Below are 20,199 nucleotides of genomic sequence, written 5' to 3' on the forward strand. Positions count from 1 at the left end.
GGCCTCCCAAAGTGCTGGGATTACAGGCATGAGCCACCGTGCTCGGCCCCAGGCAGCTATTTCTTTAAGGCTCCTCAGTGCGCTCTGTGAATTGCACAATAAGTAGCCACAGGGGCTGCTTGGACAAAATGCCCATGAGGAGAGAAAAAGCAGGAAGCTGGCAGAAGTCATAGGCACAAAGCTCCTTTCACAGCAATCCACCTGTGGGAAGCCCCTGGCCGAGCTCACAGGAGCTCACTGCCTGCTGCTGATCTGCAACGCAAGTTGCAAGTTCTGCTTCTGGGCTATCAGTGCAGCTCATAATGACTGTATCTGCTGAGGCCCCGGGAGCGGGGCCAGGTCAGCGTCTATTTTGTATGATATGACCTGCCCCCTGTGCCATGGGGTGTGCCTTCTCTAGCATTTTGGAACTGAGGGAGGATGAAAACAGTGATGGCCAGGAGTGGTGGCTCAGGTCTGTAATCACAGCACTTTGGGAGGCTGAGGCCAGGAGATTGAGTCCAGCGTGGCCAACATGACAAAACCCCGCCTCTACTCAAAATACAAAAATTAGCTGGGCGTGGTGGCACGCACCTGTAGTCTTAGCTACTCAGGAGACTGAGGCAGGAGAATCGCTTGAACCCGGGAGGCAGAGGTTGCAGTGAGCCGAGATCTTGCCACTGTATTCCAGCCTGGTGACAGAGCAAGACTCTATCTCAAAAACGACAACAAAAAAACAGTGACTGTAGTGGCCACCTTTTCCTGCTGCAAGGCCTAGAGGAACAGAGAGAACCTGACTGCAGGAAGAAAGAACAGAGCAGAGACAGAGAGGAGCAGAAGGGGAAACAGAGCACCCCGATGGTGCTTCAGTCCCTGATCGTGTCCTACCTGGACCTCAGCTCTCAAGCTCCATGAGACACCCATGGATCCTTAAGACAAATTCCCCATGTTTTGGTTTTTATTTTTGAGACAGGGTCTTGCTCCTAGGCTCCCATCTCAGCCTCCCAAAGTAGCTGGGACCACAGGTTTGTGCCACCACTCCCAGCTAATTTTTAAAATTTTTTGTAGAGACAAGAGGTCTCATTACGTTGCTCAGGTTGGCCTCAAACTCCTGAGCTCTAGCAATCTGCCTGCCTCATCGTCCCAAAGCGCTAGGATTACAGGGGTGAGCCACCGTGCCCAACCAGTTCCCCATGTTTTGACTTGGCTAACATAACTCCAATTCGTTGAGAATCCTAATTAACACCAGGGATGTGCCCCTAATTAGCAATGTATCCGTGGGTCATTCGTATAACCTCTTCAGGCATCATTTCCTCATCTAGCAAGTGGGGATAAGAAGATACTTCACAGGATCAAAGGGATGCAAATAACTGAGTGAGAATGAAAGTGCCAGCTATGGTATAACCACATGCAGGCTCATTAACCGATGCCTTTCCTGTGTGCAGCCACCTCCAACGGTCTGGAGAGAAGGTCCTGGAATCATTCACATATTAATGATATATGGCTGAAACTTAGCACTGAATGAAAAATCGATTATTTTGCCCTTGAGAGCATTCAGTTTCTTCTAAATCAAGAGATGCAATATTGTCTTCTTGACTAAGTTCTTGGGTTTACAGATCTAGACATTTTGTCTAATGAACATTTTTCTTTTTTTTTTTTTTTTTTTTTTTGAGACGGAGTCTCGCTCTGTCGCCCAGGCTGGAGTGCAGTGGCCAGATCTCAGCTCACTGCAAGCTCCGCCTCCCGGGTTTACGCCATTCTCCTGCCTCAGCCTCCCAAGTAGCTGGGACTACAGGCACCCGCCAACTCGCCCGGCTAGTTTTTTGTATTTTTTAGTAGAGACGGGGTTTCGCCGTGTTAGCCAGGATGGTCTCGATCTCCTGACCTCGCGATCCACCCATCTCGGCCTCCCAAAGTGCTGGGATTACAGGCTTGAGCCACCGCGCCCGGCCAAATGAACATTTTTCATTGCCTACCAGTATCCATCCCCGTTCCTCAAGGCAAATTATGCAAGACAGATAGAGAGCTCAAGTCTTTTTTTTTTTTTTTTTTTTTTTTTTTTTTCTGAGACGGAGTCTCGCTCTGTCGCCCGGGCTGGAGTGCAGTGGCCGGATCTCAGCTCACTGCAAGCTCCGCCTCACGGGTTTACGCCATTCTCCTGCCTCAGCCTCCCGAGTAACTGGGACTACAGGCGCCCGCCACCTCGCCCGGCTAGTTTTTTTGTATTTTTTTCAGTAGAGACGGGGTTTCACCGTGTTAGCCAGGATGGTCTCGATCTCCTGACCTCGTGATCCGCCCGTCTCGGCCTCCCAAAGTGCTGGGATTACAGGCTTGAGCCACCGTGCCCGGCCCTTTTTTTTTTTTTTTTTGAGACCAAGTTTCACTCTTGTCACCCAGGCTGCAGTGCAGTGGCGCGATCTCAGCTCACTGCAACCTCTGCCTCTCAGGTTCAAGCAATTCTCCTGCCTCAGCCTCCCGAGTAGCTGGGATTACAAGTGTGCACCATCATGCCCAGCTAATTTTTGTATTTTTAATAGAGACAGGGTTTCACGACATTGCCCAGGCTGGTCTTGAACTCCTGACCTCAATTGATCCACCCGCCTTAGCCTCCCAAAGTGCTGGGATTACAGGTGTGAGCCACCGTACCCAGCCAGAGAAACCCAATTTTTTTTTTTTTTTGAGACAGTCTTCGCTCTGTCACCCAGGCTGGAGTGCAGTGGTGCAACCTCAGCTCACTCCAACCTCCGCCTCCCAGGTTCAAGTGATTTTCCTCCCTCAGCCTCGTGAGTAGCTCGGATCACAGGTGCCTGCCACCATGCCCAGCTAATTTTTATATTTTTAGTAGAGACGCGGTTTCACCATGTGGGCCAGGCTGGTCTCGAACTCCTGACCTCAGGTCTCCCGCAGTGCTGGGATTACAGGCATGAGCCACCACACCCAGCAGATTTTTTTTTTTTTTAAGATGAGGGTCTCACTGTTGTCCAGGCTGGTCTCAAACTCCTGGGCTAATGGATCCTCCCACCTCATCCTCCCAAGTAGCTGGGATTACAGGCACATGCCATGGCACTCAGCTTTCAAGCCTTTTATAACCTATAGTAACCTTATAACCTAAATTGTGGAAGTGACTTGACATTCCCTTTACCATATTCTTTGGTCACAGAGGCCAACCCTGGTGCACTGTGGGAAGGGACTGCCTAAGGGTGTGGATATCAGGAGGCTGGGATCCCTGGGGCCATCTTGGATGCTGGCTACTACAGAGAGTACATTTCAAGATTTCCTATCAAAATATCCCTGAGGGCAGAGGGGAATGACTGTGAATAGACTCTGCCAGGCCTGGCAGTTTGGCACCAACAGCAAATAGCTCACTACAATGGAGCAATGCCCAGACAGCCAATTTATCTCTCTTAAGTACATAGTAATTACATTACATTCCCTTTTATACCAGAATGTTTAAGTAAAGGTGATGCTTTTAGAGCCCTGTGACATACACTGGGTAGGCCCAGTGCTAAACTTCTCCCAGTTTAAAGAGCAGGGCAGGGGAACCTGTTTGGAGACTGATTAGAGGTCTAGGGAGGCCAAAGTGACAATCGCTTACAAGAATGGGCAGCTACAATGCCTGAGGCATTTTTTGTTTTTTTAACTTATTTTAAGTTCAGGGGTACATGTGCAGGTTTGTTATATAGGTAAACTTGTATCATGGTGGCTTGTTGTACAGATTATTTTGTCACCCAGGCATTAAGTCTTGTATCCATTAATTATTTTTCTTGACCCTCTCCCTCCTCTCACCCTCCACCTCCTGACAGGCCCCAGTGTGTGTTGTTCCCCTCTATGTGTCCATGTGTTCTCATCATTTAGCTCCCACTTATAAGTGAGAACATGAGGTATTTGATTTTCTGTTCCTGCATTAGTTTGCTAAAGATAATGGCCTTCAGTTCCATCCATGTTCCCGCAAAGGACATGAGCTCATTCTTTTTGATGGCTGCATAGTATTCCATGGTGTATATGTACCACATTTTCTCTATCCAGTCTACCACTGATGAGCATTTAGGTTGATTCCATGTCTTTCCTATTGTGAATAGTGCTGCAACGAAAATGTGTGCATGTGTCTTTATAATAGAATAATTTGTATTCCTTTGAGTATATACCCAGTAATGCGATTGCTAGGTCGAATTGTATTTCTGTTTTTAGGTCTTTGAGGACTCACCATACTGTCTTCCATAATGGTTGAACTAATTTACACTCCCACCAACAGTGTAAAGGCATTCACTTTTCTCTGCAACCTGGCCAGCATCTGTTCTTTTTCAGCTTTTTAATAGCCATTCTGACTGGTGTGAGATGGTGTCTCATCATGGTTTTGACTTCAATTTCTTTAATGATCAGTGATGTTGATATTTTCTTCATGTGGTTTTTGGCCACATGTATGTCTTCTTTTGAAAAGTGTTGGCCGGGCGCGGTGGCTCAAGCCTGTAATCCCAGCACTTTGGGAGGCCGAGACGGGTGGATCACGAGGTCAGAAGATCGAGACCATCCTGGCTAACACTGTGAAACCCCATCTCTACTAAAAACTACAAAAAACTAGCCGGGCAAGGTGGCGGGCGCCTGTAGTCCCAGCTATTCGGGAGGCTGAGGCAGGAGAATGGCGTGAACCCGGGAGGCGGAGCTTGCAGTGAGCTGAGATCTGGCCACTGCACTCCAGCCCCGGCGACAGAGTGAGACTCCGTCTCAAAAAAAAAAAAAAAAGAAAAGTGTTCAGATCCTTTGCCCACTTTCTAATGGGGTTATCTTTTTCTTATAAATTTAAGTTCCTTATAGATGCTGGATATTAGACCTTTGTCAGATGCCTAGTTTGTAAAATTTTTCTCCCATTCTGTAGGTTGCCTGTTTACTCTGTTGATAGTTTCTTTTGCTGGGCAGAAGCTCTTTAGATTCAATTTGTCAATTTTTGCTTTTGTTGCAATTGCTTTTGGCTTCTTCGTCATGAAATATTTGCCAGTTTCTGTGTCCAGAATGGTATTGCCTAGGTTGTGTTCCAGGGTTTTTATAGTTTTGGGTTTTAAGTTTTTAATCCATCTTAATTTTTGTATATGGTATAAGGAAGGGGTCTGGTTTCAATCCTCTGCATATGCCTAGCCAGTTATCCCAGCACCATTTTGAATAGGGAATCCTTTCTCCATTTCTTGTTTTTGTCAGGTTTGTCAAAGATCAGATGGTTGTAGGTGTGTAGCCTTATTTCTAGGCTCTCTATCCTATGCCATTGGTCTACGTGTCTGTTTTTGTACCAGTACCATGCTGTTTTGGTTACTGCTGCTCTGTAGTATAGTTTGAAGTCAGGTGGCATGATGAGAGGCATTGTTTATAATATTAATACTAACACAGGAGCTCACACACAGATGTGACATGTATTGCACACACACACACATAAACAACCCAATGTCCATCAGTGAAAGCCAGTTAAATAAATGATGGTATAGTTATGTGACTGGACATTAAGATGGGATTATTTGTCTCCAATTCAGCTGACACCTCAAAGTCTGAGAATACATAAAAGATGCATAGTTCCCCTTCATCCCAAGGGAGGGGCTGGATCACACATGCAGAACACACTAAGATATTATGATACCAGGTCTGCTGGCATCCTACCCATCAAAGGACAGAAGGGTTGATGAGTCAGTGGAGTGCTGAGACCTCCCCAGCCCTCCCTACCACACCCCTGGGGAGGTGGGAGGACCTGCCTGGGAGGTGGAGAGGCAGGAAGGAGCAGGCTGGGGTTCATTGCCCAGAAGCTACCCTCCCACTGCCCAGTGCTTAGTGCCGGTGCTCCCAGATCACACCGAGGGGCGAGCTGCTTATTTTCATGGCCCAATACTGAGATGCAGATAAACTGGGAAAGAGGAGAGTTTTTATTTCTGTAACCAGGTGCAGGGAAAAGGCCTGGAAATTATCGCCAGACCAACTCAAAATTTTGAAGTTTTCCAGAGCTTATATACCTTCTAAGCTCTATGTGTACGTGTAAGTGTGCATTTATCTAAAGACATAAGTGATTAACTTCTAATCTATAACTAAGGTCTCAGCCCTGAAGACCTTCCTCTGGAGCCTCAGTAAATTTACTTAATCTAAATGGGTCCAGGTGCTCCAGTGATTACCCTTATCTTGTCTCCTGCTAAATCACGAAGGTTTGGGGAGTTCCTTTCCACCTCCAATAAATTTGTTTGTGGAGGGCTGGGGAGTTTCTTCAGATCCCCAGTAAAACTTGTTTAATCCTAAACAGATCCTGTTAAGAATGCCTTCGTTATTCTGTCATGCTTTAAGGCCCAGGAAAGGCCTAGGCGAAACTCTGGGTGGGGTTTTGTTACATTCCAGCCTTTGTATAAGGACACTGGCTCTATCAGCTTTTAACACTGAACTTCACCGCACAGTGCGGAAACAATTGTTATGGAGGCCCGCAATCCTGAGGCCTCGCCTGCCACATCAGGGGGTTGAAAGGAGTGGAAGAGGAACTGTGATATTTGGATTCAAATGCTTCTATATTGTCTAACATAAACATGTTCATATGTTACCAAAAAAAAAAAAAAAAGGAAAATAAAGGAGTAAAAATGCATGTACAGTAAGCACCTAATAATTAATAGTTTGTTCTAGGAGCATCCCTGGGAAAACATTTCCAGAAATTTCAGATTTTTGTTCTTTGAATTTTTTACAATAAGCATGTTTTCTTTGTAGAAGCAGAAAATATCCAAATATAGCATTTTAGAAATAATTATAAAAAGCTACCAGAAGACCCAGCTTTTCATCCCTCTCCTCCTCCTCCCTCCGTTAAACACAGAACTCAGCCCAGCAGGGTGGGGCTGCAGCCCTGGGAGAACGCTTCCTTTCTCTGGCTGCCCACGCCCAGGACGGAACTTCCAAGCAAGAAAGGGAACATGTCCCTGTTCAGGTCCAGGGATCAGCTGGGACACCAGCGCCTTGAACCTGACTTCCCAGGCCAGGACTCACCCCCCTCTTTGGAACCCCATTGCCTCCGGACTCCCCCCGCCTCAGCCTCTCCCACACTCCACCTTCTGCCGGCCTGCACCCCAGCTCTGTCCCCTTCTGCCTCCCCAGTCCACTCACCTTCAGCCGGTAGTGAGCTTTCCCAAGAGGAAACTGAGGCACGCTGGGAAAAGGGAGCTACTTCAGGTCGAGCAGCAGCTCAACGACAGGGCTGGGACCCAGGCTTCCCCGGAGCCGCTGCGGTGTGCTTTAAATAACACCACACACCTGAACAGCGGAGGCGCCCGCGCCTCCCCTCACCATGCTCCCTCATTCCAGACTGAAATGTGCACCGTGCTCCGGCAAAAACAAACAAACAAACAAACCAGGCTTTTCTCACAAAATCAAACCAGAAGGTAAGATGTGTGTGGCAGAAACAAGCTTCTTTTTTTTTTTTTTTTTTTTTTTGAGACGGAGTCTCGCTCTGTCGCCCAGGCTGGAGTGCAGTGGCCGGATCTCAGCTCACCGCAAGCTCCGCCCCCTGGGTTCACGCCATTCTCCTGCCTCAGCCTCCCGAGTAGCTGGGACTACAGGCGCCCGCCACCGCGCCCAGCTAGTTTTTTGTATTTTTTTAGTAGAGACAGGGTTTCACCGTGTTAGCCAGGATGGTCTACTGACCTCGTGATCCGCCTGTCTCGGCCTCCCAACGTGCTGGGATTACAGGCTTGAGCCACCGCGCCCGGCCCGAAACAAGCTTCTTAACTTCCCTAAACCTTATTTTCCTCCTGTGGAAAGTGAGTTGATTAGTTCCTGCCTCGCGGCATTGCGGGGGATCTAATGGAACGATGTGGTGCAGCTGGTGCCCCATAGCTGGCAGCTGTGGTTTGTTTCTCCCAAAAGCCGCCACTCGGGCCCCAGCCTCTCAGGAGCTATTTTGGGTGGCATTCATCTGGGTGGTGGGGAGCAATGGAACTTTTTCTTTTTTCTGAGACAGGGTCTTGCTGTCGCCCAGGCTGGAGTGCAGTGACGCAATCTCATCTCACTGTCACCTCCCGCTTCCGGTCACCTCCTGCTCCCTGTAGCCTCCACCTCCCAGGCTCAAATGATCCTCCCACCTCAGCCTCCCATGTAGCTGGGACTAGGCACACACCACCACGCCCAGCTAATATTTGTATTTTTTGTAGAGACAGGGTTTCACCATCTTGCCCAGGCTGATCTCGAACTTTTGGGCTTAAGCAATCCTCCTGTCTCAGCCTCCCAAATTGCTGGGATTACAGGTGTGAACAACCACACCCAGTCCCAATGGAACTTTTTCTCCCTCATCCAACAACGTATATATTTGCTCTTAAGTGAGTAAACAGTTGTTGTTGTTGTTGTTTTAAACAGCACTGGATTCTAGGAAAATTGAAAAATGAAGTGCATGCTTTACTTACTATGCCCCTGTGTAATAAACATCAATTTTACCAAAAAAGAAACCTGAGGCTGTGTCCACACTGCGATTATCTTCCTATAATCTCCATTTCTCCTTAATCTACAGATTGGCTGGGGGAAACTGAATGAAATATTCCTGGTGCAGTAAACCTGATGGTCAAACCTTCCCAGAGCTCCAGGGCAGCCAGCTGCCAAGAAACCTCTCCCCTCTGGCCCACACCCTTCCTGTTGGCTCCTGGCCACACCAACCCATCCCCTGGGAGGATGCTAGAGAAACAGGGTTGCTCCAAGAGTCCACGTGTCCTTGACGCATGGCCAGACTCAACAATAGGCTTCTTAATGAAACCGGGAAACTGCAGAGTTGAAGTGGGTGTTGGGTGCTGAGCCTTGGCTCATTCCCTCAGGGATCAAATATCAGCAGTCATTGGGTAAAAAGGCCACCAAGTTCACCTTCACCTTCCTGAGGAAAAGACGTTTAGGGTCTCAGCTTTCTTCAGCAGACAGGGTAGCTCCCCGGCATGTGATAGAAGCAGGCTAGGAGTTAGAAGGCAGACAGTGGCCGGACACGGTGGCTCATGCCTGTCATCCTAGCACTTTGGGATTACAGGCCGGAGGATCGCTTGAGGCCAGGAGTTTGAGACCAGCCTAGGCAACACAGTGAGATTCCCACCTCTGTAAAAAAGTAGCTTTGCGTGGCTGGGCATGGTTGCTCACACTTGTAATTCCAGCACTTTGGGAGGCCTGAGTGATCCCGATGGATCACCTGAGGTCGGGAGTTCGAGACCAGCCTGACCAACATGGAGAAACCCTGTCTTTACTAAAAATACAAAATAAGCTGGCCATGGTGGCACATACCTGTAATCCCAGCTACTCGGGAGGCTGAGGCAGGAGAATTGCTTGGACCCAGGAAGCAGAGGTTGCAGTGAACCGAGATGACACCATTGCACTCCAGCCTGGGCAATAAGAGGGAAACTCCATCTCAAAAAAAAAAAAAAAAAAGAGCTCTGCATGGTGGTGCATGCCTGTAGTCCCAGCTACTCAGGAGGCTGAGGTGGGAGGATCACTTGAAAGCCGAGATCCAGGCTGCAGTGAGCTGTGATCGCACCACTGCACTCCAGCCTGGGCAACAGAGCGAGACACTGTCTTTTCAAAAAAGCTGACATCTGCTGAGTCTGTCAGGGGCTCGCAGATGCGGGTGGAGGGGCTCAGATTCCCTGTGCCTGGATGCTGGGGCTCGGGTGGGAGTATTAGCCATGGCCTTTTTTCCTCAATATCTCCGTGGTGTTCTACCCATTCCTCTCCACAACTCCATCCTGTTCTCTAAGTTGGCCCTTGATCAACTTTAGACAGCAACAGACGTGAGCAACAAAGGGCTGTGTGTCTTCTGAAGCGGATATTGAACTGGACCTTCACACAGCTGTGCTTTCAGAGCCTCCCCCTGCCAGCTGCCCTCCTCAGTTCTCACCCTCATGTGCCGTGCTCAGCAGCCCGGGGAGGCAGATGGACAGATTCTTGGAGTCATGTTCTTCATGCCTAAAACAAGCACAAAGGATTCCAGACAGAACCTGCTGTATTGAAATACAGTTATTAAAATGTAAACAAACTCAGGCAAGATAAACACTACTTTATTAATGCATTGCGTGATAAGATCTGGCAGTCGTTCTAATAACAACGACGATTTTGAAGAAGTGACGAATGTAAGAAATTTCAAGGTATCTGCAACAAACGCAGTGAGAAGTGAAAATATTTCAGATTCAAATTGCGCCAGAGTCACAGGTGCCTCTGATACACCCTACTTTGTTGCATACATTAACTGAAGGAATAGCTAAAGTTTAGTTAGGAGTTAATGAAAATAAGTGTGTAATTTTTTCTTTACTGAATGTACAGCCCTCTCAGTTCTGTCTGTGGGCCCCTGACTTCGAGTGTCCAGGTCAGCTCGGCTCCTGCCTGCAGTACAATGTTCTCTTTGCCTGGAGGACATCATTTACTAGCTGGTAGTGCTGGTCTGGGCCCTGCAGCCGGGCTCCCACTTTTATTCCCTCATCTCTCTCCCTCTCTCCCTCTCTCCCTCTCTCCCTCTCTCCCTCTCCCTCTGCCTTTCCCCTCTTCTCCCCGCTTCTCCTCCCTCTCTCCTCCCTCTGTCTCTGTCCCTCCCTCCCACCCCTCCTTTGGCTTCTCCTGGGGTCTCCTCACTTAGGGCTGAGATTTAAACATTTTCAGATTTAGAGTAAGTTGGGAAGAAGCAGGAATTAGATATGACTCTCTCAGCCAGTAGACAGGTGTAGACAGGTAGATGGTCATGTAGCAGGACAAGCCGCAGACAAAACCTCTCAGACACTGAGTTGTAGAAGGAAGGGCTTTATTCAGCTGGGAGCATCGGCAAGTTGCTGCCTTAAAATCTGAGCTCTTTGAGTGCACAATTTCTGTCTTTTTTAAGGGCTCACAACACTAAAGATTTCACATGAAAGCGTCATGATTGATTTGAGCAAGCAGCTGGTACGTGACAGGGGCTGCATGCATCCGTGGTCAGAGAGAAACAGAACAGGGCAGGGAGTTTCACAGTGTTCTTCTATATGATGTCTGGAATCTATGAATAACATCGGTTTCTAAGTTATGAGTTGATTTTTAACTACTCGGTTTAGGCCAGGCAGGCGCAGGCCTGGTTTCGGACCTGGCACTTGGCTGCCTGTCTTTGGTTTTACTTCCTTGTTTTTTTCTTAAAACAGGTACCGAGTATAAAACAATACAAAACAATATGAGAGGGTCTCTCTCTTTCCTCAGTCAGACTTCAAACCTATGTCTGTCTTTTTGCAAAATCCTGTCTTCCCAGCAGGTCTGGGACTTTCCTGCTTGTCAATGTGTATTTCTCCCAGAACACCAGGGACTGTCCTTGCCTCCAGAAAGCCAATGACTGTCCTTTCCTCAGTCTGGCTCTAGAGAGGGCTCACCTGAAAAAAGGACAGCCTTCGGCCTAGGGAAGGGGGACTTCCCAACACTGTCGGGTACACAGGTGCCTTGGCCATGCCTGTCTGTTCTTCACAGGGCTCTGCCCTTGTGCCCTCCAATGGGAAGGGGTTTCAGAACATCATTTGGCAAAGATTGAATAATGCCTGGCCCCATCACAGACCCTGCTAAAACTGGAAAAAAAGGCCCAAACCAAAACTTCTCCTTGCCCAGGCCAGGCACTTGTTTATATTTGTTGTCTCTGTGTCCTACAAACATTAACCAGAAAGCCTCTTTGACCAGACACATGGGAAACCCCATCTCTACTAAAAATACAAAAATTAACCGGGCGTGGTGGCGTGCGCCTGTAATCCCAGCTATTCAGGGGTGCCGAGGCAGGAAAATCGCTCGAATCTGGGAGGCGGAGGTTGTAGTGAGCCAGGATCGCACCATCACACTCCAGCCTAGGGGACAAGAGCGAGACTTCATCTCAAAAACAAAAAACCAAAAAAACAAAAAAATACTATAAAGCAACTAGACCTAATAGACATCTCTAGAATACTCAGCAATAGCAGAATACATATTCTTCTCAAATACACATAGACGATTCTTTAAGATAGACCATATGGTAGGCCATTGAACAAACGTTAATACATTTAAAAGGATAAAAAACAGTTTAAAGCATGTTTTCTGACCACAATGGAATGAAATGAGAAATCAGTAACAAAGAAATTTGGGAAACATACATCTGTGGAAATGTGCATGAAAATCTCCAAGTATCATTATTCAATTCTGTTTCTCCCCTCCATTCTGTTAATTTTTGCTTTATGTATTTGGGTGCAAAATACCATACCATACATATATGTAAAAATTAACTTAAAACGGATCATATACATAAGTGTAAGAGCTAAAACTATAAAACTCTTAGAAAAAAAACCAGGCATAAATCTTTGTGACTTTGGATTAGGCAATGGTTTCTTAGTTATGACATCAAAAGTACACACAACAACAAAATAGACAAATTATACATTATCAAAAGTTAAAACTTTTATTTTTATTTTAAATTTTTATATTTAAATATATATTTTTTAAGACAGAGTGTTGCTCTGTCACCCAGGCTGGAGTGCAGTATGGCAATCTTGGCTCACTGCAACATCCGCCTCTTGGGTTCAAGTGATTCTCATACCTCAACCTCCTGAGTAGCTGGGACTACAGGCGCACATCACCACGCCCAGCTAATTTTTTGTATTTTAGTAGAGTTGATGTTTCACCATGTTGCCCAGAGTGGTCTTGAACTCCTGAGCTCAGGCAATCCGCCTGCCTCAGACTCCCAAAGTGCTAGGATTGCAGGCATAAGCCACCATGCCCACCTAAAAGTTAAAACTTTTATTTTTCAAAGGAAACCATCAAGAAAGTGAAAAGACAACCCACAAAATGGAAAAACATGTTTGCAAGTCATATATGTGATTTAAAAAAAATCTACAACTCAATAAAAAAAAGTTAGCCCAGCTAAATGCAGAGGATTTGAATGGATAACTCTCCAAATAAGATCCACAAATGGCTGCCCAGGCGCAGTGGCTCATGCCTGTAATCCCAGCACTTTGGGAGGCCAAGGTGGGAGGAGTGCTTGAACCCAGGAGTTTGAGACCAGCTCTGGGCAACATAGTGAGATCTCATCTCTACAAAAAATGAACAAAATTAACTGTGTGTGGTGGCATGTATCTGTAGTCCCAGCTACTTGGGAGGCTGAGGTGGGAGGATTGCTTGAGCCCAGGGGGTCGAGTCTGCAGTGAGCCAAGATCATGCCACTGCACTCCAGCCTGGGGAACAGATCCTGTCTTAACAACAACAACAACAACAACAAATATAGATAGATAGATAGATAGATAGATAGATAGATAGATAGATAGATAGATATACACACACTGCACTCCAGCCTGGGGAACAGACCCTGTCTTAACAACAACAACAACAACAAATATAGATAGATAGATAGATAGATAGATAGATAGATAGATAGATAGATAGATATACACACACTGCACTCCAGCCTGGGGAACAGATCCTGTCTTAACAACAACAACAACAACAAATATAGATAGATAGATAGATAGATAGATAGATAGATAGATAGATAGATAGATAGATATACACACACTGCACTCCAGCCTGGGGAACAGATCCTGTCTTAACAACAACAACAACAACAAATATAGATAGATAGATAGATAGATAGATAGATAGATAGATAGATAGATAGATAGATATACACACACTGCACTCCAGCCTGGGGAACAGATCCTGTCTTAACAACAACAACAACAACAAATATAGATAGATAGATAGATAGATAGATAGATAGATAGATAGATAGATAGATAGATATACACACACACACACAAATGACCAATAAGCACATGAAAAGTGCTTGACATGGTTAACCATCAGGAAAATGCAAATCAAAACTTCAGAGAGATACCACTTCACACCCACTAGGATAATTTAGAAGACAGACAGTAACAAGTATTGGCAAGAACACAGAGAAATAGAATCTTCATACACTGCTAGTAGAACTGTAAAATGGTGCAGCGACTTTAGAAAACAGCCCGGAGGCACCTCAAAAGGTTAAACAGAGCTACCATATGACACAGCAATTCCACTTCTAGGTGAATATCCAAGAGAAATAAAAACATACATCTATACAAAAACTTGTATGTGAATATTCATAGCAGCATTTGCTGGGTGCGGTGGCTCACACCTTTAATCCCAGCACTTCGGGAGGCCAAGTCGGGTGGATCACCTGAGGTCAGGAGTTTGAGACCAGCCTGGGCAACATGGTGAAACCCCATCTCTACTAAAAATACAAAAATTAGCTGAGCTTGGTGAGGGGCGCCTGCAGTCCCAGCTACTTGGGAGGTTGAGGCATGAAAACCACTTAAACCCAGGAGACAGAGGTTGCAGTGAGCCGAGATCATGGCACTGCACTCCAGCCTGGGCCACAGAGCGAGACTCCATCTCAAAACAAAAACAAACAAAACAAAGCAACAAATATTCACAGCAGCATTATTCTAATAGCCCAAATGTGGACACCCTCCAGATATCCCTCCAATGGTGAGTAGATACATAAAAATGTGATACAGTGAGACTTTATTGGGTAATACAGAGAAACAAAGTACTTCTAATGAGCTACAATGTGGAGGAATCTTAAACACCTAATGCTAAGTGAAAGAACCCTCACACAAAAGGCCACATATCATGTTTCCATTTATGTGAAGCGTTGGGAACAGACAAATCCATAGTGACAGAAAGTGGATTGTGGTTGCCTAGGGTTAGGTAGGGAGAGCGAAGGATAGGCAGAGTTGGGGTGGAATGGGGAGAGACTGCTGCTTATGGGTTTGCAGTTTCTTTTAAGGGTGATAAAAATGTTCTAAAATTCAATGTGATGACTGCACACCTTGAATATATTTTTTAAAACCCATTGAATTGTAAACTTTAAGTGGCTTTTCAATATTATATTTCAATAAAGCTGTTATTTTAAAAAAAGTTGATAGTCTTTCTGTGTAAATGAGGAATCTGTAGTTATTTTTAAAATAAAAACTAAAACCAACTTTTTTTTTTTTTTAAGATGGAGTCTTGCTGTCACCAGGCTGGAGTGCAGTGGCGCGATCTCCGCTCACTCAACCTCCGTCTCCCGGGTTTAATTGAGTCGCCTGCCTCAGCCTCCTGAGTAGCTGGGATTACAGGCATGCACCACCATGCCTGGCTAATTTTTGTATTTAGTAGAGACAGGGTAGCTGGTCTCAAACTCCTGGCCTCAAGTGATCTGCCCACCTCAGCCTCCCAAAGTGCTGAGATTACAGGCATGAGCCACTGCACCTGGCCCTTTTTTTTTTTCTTGAGATGGAGTCTCGCTGTCTCGCCCAGGCTGGAGTGATTCTTCTGCCTCAGCCTCCAGATTAGCTGGGATTACAGGCACCCACCATCATGCCTGGCTAATTTTTTTGTACTTTTGTAGAGACGGGGTTTCACCATGTTGGCCAGGCTGGTCTCGAACTCCTGACCTCAGGTGATCCTCTCACCTCGGCCTCCCAAAGTGCTGGGATTACAGGCATGAGCCACCGCACCAGGCCTAACTTTTACATAAGCAAACAAACAAACAAACTGTTGGAAGGGCAGAAGACTGCTGCTAGTGTTAAGAAAATCAAGCTGTGTAGGAACTACCAATGAACTCAGCTCCCTGCAGCACTGAGGTGAGCACCTTGCAAGAAGACACCAGGAACACGTGGCTGTAAACCTTTCCGAAGCCTGAAGTCCGCTCACCTGCCTGCCACTGCCAGAAGCAATAATCCTCTCTACTCCTCTCACTCTCTCAATCTTGCAGATACACCATTTATTGGCAGAACCTGCACTGGAGCCCTGAAGATGAGCAGGTACAGGAACCGTCATGTCCCAGATGCCAGCTCCTGTGATACCAGGGAGAACACAGGAGGAAGTGGGAATGGCACTGAGCAGCCACACAGAACAGGAAGTGAACTCACCTTCTGTTTAAAATGAGGAAATTGAACCTGAGATTGTAGAAGTGATTTGCTCAAGGTCACATAACTTGCTAGTGATAATGTACCTACTGTTCAGCTTAGGGCTTTCGTTGGCAGGTTGGCGGGGGGGGGCAGGTACAAAAACCATCTGTGTGAATTTTAGGAGGCATAATAAACGGACTATCAAGTTACTATTCTGATTTAACACCCAGAAAACAAATATACCAAAGATGGTTTGTGTAGGAAAAATCCTGGTGCTGTAGATTTCAGGCCTGTCCAAACATTACACTTCAAACAAATACCTGGGCCGGGCGCGGTGGCTCAAGCCTGTAATCCCAGCACTTTGGGAGGCCGAGACGGGCGGATCACGAGGTCAGGAGATCGAGACCATCCTGGCTAACACGGTGAAACCCCGTCTCTACTAAAAACTACAAAAAACTAGCCGGGCGACGTGGCGGCGCCTGTAGTCCCAGCTACCCGGGAGGCTGAGACAGGAGAATGGCGTGAACCCGGGAGGCGGAGCTTGCAGTGAGCTGAGATCCGGCCACAGCACTCCAGCCTGGGTGACAGAGCAAGACTCCGTCTCAAAAAAAAAAAAAAAAAAAAAAAAAAAAAAAAAAAAAAAAAAAAAAAAAAAAAAAAAAAAAAACAAATACCTGATACTGCAAAACAAAAGCTCATTTCATAGGTTTGGTGGTTTGTCAAAAAATCCTTCAACATGATATTTTGGCGCACACACAAAAAATTCCACATATTATGAGCAAAAAGTCTGAGCGGAGTTTCGCTCTTGTTGCCCAGGCTGGAGTGCAATGGTGTGATCTCGGCTCACAGCAACCTCTGCCTCCCAGGTTCAAGCGATTCTCCTGCCTCAGCCTCCCTAGTAGCTGCGATCACAGGCATGCGCCACCACACCCAGCTAATTTTGTATTTTTAGTAGAGATGGGGTTTCTCCATGTTGGTCAGGCTGGTCTCAAACTCCTGACCTCAGGTGATCCACCCGCTTTGGCCTCCCAAAGAGCTGGGATAACAGGTATGAACCACCAAGCCCAGCCTGAATTTTTTTTTTTTTTTTGAGATGGAGCCTTGCTCTGTTGCCCGGGCTGGAGTGGAGTGATCTTGGTTCACCACAACCTCTGCCTCCCCGGTTCAAGTGATTCTTCTGCCTCAGCTTCCTGAGTAGCTGGGATTACAGGTGCATGCCACCATGCCCGGCTAAATTTTTTTGTATTTTTAGTAGAGACAGGGTTTCACTATGTTGGCCAGGCTGGTCTCAAACTCCTCACCTTCATGATCTGCCCGCCTCAGCCTCCCAAAGTGCTGGGATTACAGGCATGAGCCACCACACCCGGCTAGTCTGATTTTTTATTAAGATTTGTTTACTGAGAACCAGGGCTCCGATTACCCATTCACTCATTCTTAAATTTGTTCATTCATTCAGCAAATGTTCCCCAAACATCCCTTAAAGGGCTTACTTCAGTGAAGGAGACAGAAATGTAAAAAGTGAATAAAATAAGGCCGGGCATAGTGGCTCACGCCTGTAATCCCAACACTTTGGGAGGCTGAGGCAGGTGGATTACCTGAGGTCAGGAGTTCGAGACCAGCCTGAACAACATGGAGAAACTGCATCTCTACTAAAAATACAAAATTAGCTGGGTGTGGTGGCGCATGCCTGTAATCCCAGCTACTCGGGAGGCTGAGGCAGGAGAATTGCCTGAACCTGGGAGGCAGAGGTTGTCGTGAGCCAAGAACGTGCCATTGCACTCCAGCCTGGGCAAAAAAGGCAAAACTCCGTCTCAAAAAAAAAAAAAAGTTAATAAAATATATATGAGACTGATAAACTTAGTATAAGAGTATAAATATATGTAAACTGATTAACTAATTATAAATATAACAGGGCTGGGCACAGTAGCTCCTGTCTGTAATCCCAGCACCCAGCACTTTGGGAGGCTGAGGCAGCAGGATCACTTAAGTTCAGGGGTTCAAGACCAGCCTGGAAAACCTAATGAAACCTTGTCTCTACAACAAAAGAAAAAGTAAAACGTGATGAGGTACAGTGACTTATGCCTATAATCCCAGCTCTTTGGGAGGCCGAGGTGGGCAGATCATTTGAGGTCAGGAGTTTGAGATCAGCCTGGCCAACATGGTGAAACCTCGTCTCTACTGAAAATATAAAAATTAGCCAGACCAGGCACAGTGGCTCACGCCTGTAATCCCAGCACTTTGGGAGGCTGAGGCAGGTGGATCACGAGGTCAGGAGTTCAAGACCAGCCTGATCAACATGGTGAAACCCCATCTCTACTAAAAATACAAAAATTAGCCGGGCATGGTGGCAGGCACCTGTAATCCTAGCTACTCAGCAGGCTGAGGAGGAGAATCGCTTGAACCTGGGAGGCGGAGGTTGCAGTGAGCCGAGATCATGTAACTGCATTCCAGCCTGGGTGACACAGTGAGACTCCGTCTCAAAAAAAAAAAAAAAAAAAAAAAAAAATTAGCCAGGCATGGAGGCGGCTCTCGTGGAGGCAGCTAGCATGAGGCTAGGGAGCGCTGAGCCGCGCCTTATGCCCTGCGCTACCCAGACTAGTGAACAATACAGTCAGGATGGCTAAAGGTGACCCCAAGAAACCAAAGGGCAAGATGTCTGCTTATGCTTTCTCTGTGCAGACATGCTGCAGCGGGATAATGAAGGAATCAGAGAGACCGAGGGGTGGAGGAGGAATTATTTATTATTTAGGTGCACTAGCCCAGTCGGATTAACATCCACAGGACTAAGCCCGAACAAAGAGTCAAGCTACTTTTTAAGCATTTTGTGGGGTGGGAGATCTGTGCAGGGGGAAGCATATTACAGAAGCAAGAAATAAAGACAGTTATTTAATTAAGACATGCATTACGTCATTTCTTACTTTTCAAGGAACAACATGTTTTATGACTTGCGATTATCTGCCTAGTGACCTTGCACCTGCACAGCTAGAGAAACAGAGTCTTCACAATTCCTAGAAAAGGGAGAGATAAGGCTTACTAGCCACAGAAAAACAGGCAGTTAATTTTTAGAGGACTTCAGCTTTTTTTCTTTCTCAGGGAGAATTGGGTTTTCTTACATACAACTGAGTTTTTGCTTACATCTTCTTGAATTTCTTTCCTTTTTTTTGAGACAGAGTTTCCCTCTTGTTCCCCAGGCTGGAGTGCAATGGCATGATCTCAGCTCACAGCAACCTCCGCCTCCCAGGTTCAAGCCATTCTCTTGCCTCAGCCTCTGGAGTAGTTGGGATTACAGGCACATGCCACCATGCCCGGCTAATTTTTTGTATTTTTAGTAGAGACAGGGTTTCTCCATGTTGTTCTGGTCTCGAACCCCGGATCTCAGGTGATCCGCCCACCTCGGCCTCCCAAAGTGCTGGGATTACAGGCATGAGCCACCACACCTGGCCTCTTTAATTTATTTTAATTCCTGTTCCAATGCAAAGAAGAACATAAGAAGAAAAACCCAGAGGTCCCTGTCAATTTTGCAGAATTTTCCAAGAAGTACTCTGGGAGGTGGAAGACAATGTCCAGGAAAGAGAAATTTAAATTTGATGAAATGGCCAAGGCGGATAAAGTGCTCTATGATTGGGAAATGAAGGATCATGGACCAGCTAAGGGAGGCAAGAGGAAGAAGGACTCTAATGCCCCCAAAAGGCCACCGTCTGGATTCTTCCTGTTCTGTTCAGAATTCCACCCCAGGATCAAATCCACAAACCCTGGCATCTCTATTGGAGACGTGGCAAAAAAGCTGGGTGAGATGTGGAAGAACTTAAATGACAGTGAAAAGCAGCCTTGCATCACTAAGGTGGCAAAGCTGAAGGAGAAGTATGAGAAGGATGTTGCTGACTGTAAGTTGAAAGGAAAGTTTGATGGCACAAAGGGTTCTGCTAAAGTTGCCCGGAAAAAGGTGGAAGAGGAAGATGAAGAAGACGAGGAGGAAGAAGAGAAGGAGGAGGATGAGGATGAACAAAGAAACTGTTTATCTGTCTCCTTGTGAATACTTAGAGCAGGGGAGCGCCGTACTCGACACATCTCTTATTTGAGAAGTGTCTGTTGCCCTCATTAGGTTTAATTATAAAATTTGATCACGATCGTATTGTAGTTTCTCAAAGTGCTTTAGAAATTGTCAGTGGTTTACATGAAGTGGCCATGGGTGTCTGGAGCACCCTGAAACTGCATCATTGCTGGAGTTGCAATGGCGCGATCTCAGCTCACCGCAACCTCTGCCTCCAGGGTTCAAGCGATTCTCCTGCCTCAGCTTCCCGAGTAGCTGGGATTACAAGCATGTGCCACCACTCCTGGCTAATCTTTTGTATTTTTAGTAGAG

General features: G+C 46.4%; 1 pseudogene; it reads left to right on the forward strand.

The window, feature by feature from the left end:
- Positions 1-17,897: 17,897 nt before the first annotated feature.
- Positions 17,898-19,980, forward strand: LOC104667506 (annotated as a pseudogene).
- Positions 19,981-20,199: the final 219 nt, after the last annotated feature.

The sequence above is a fragment of the Rhinopithecus roxellana genome, chromosome 16, assembly GCF_007565055.1.
Source record: "Rhinopithecus roxellana isolate Shanxi Qingling chromosome 16, ASM756505v1, whole genome shotgun sequence".
Taxonomy (NCBI): domain Eukaryota; kingdom Metazoa; phylum Chordata; class Mammalia; order Primates; family Cercopithecidae; genus Rhinopithecus; species Rhinopithecus roxellana.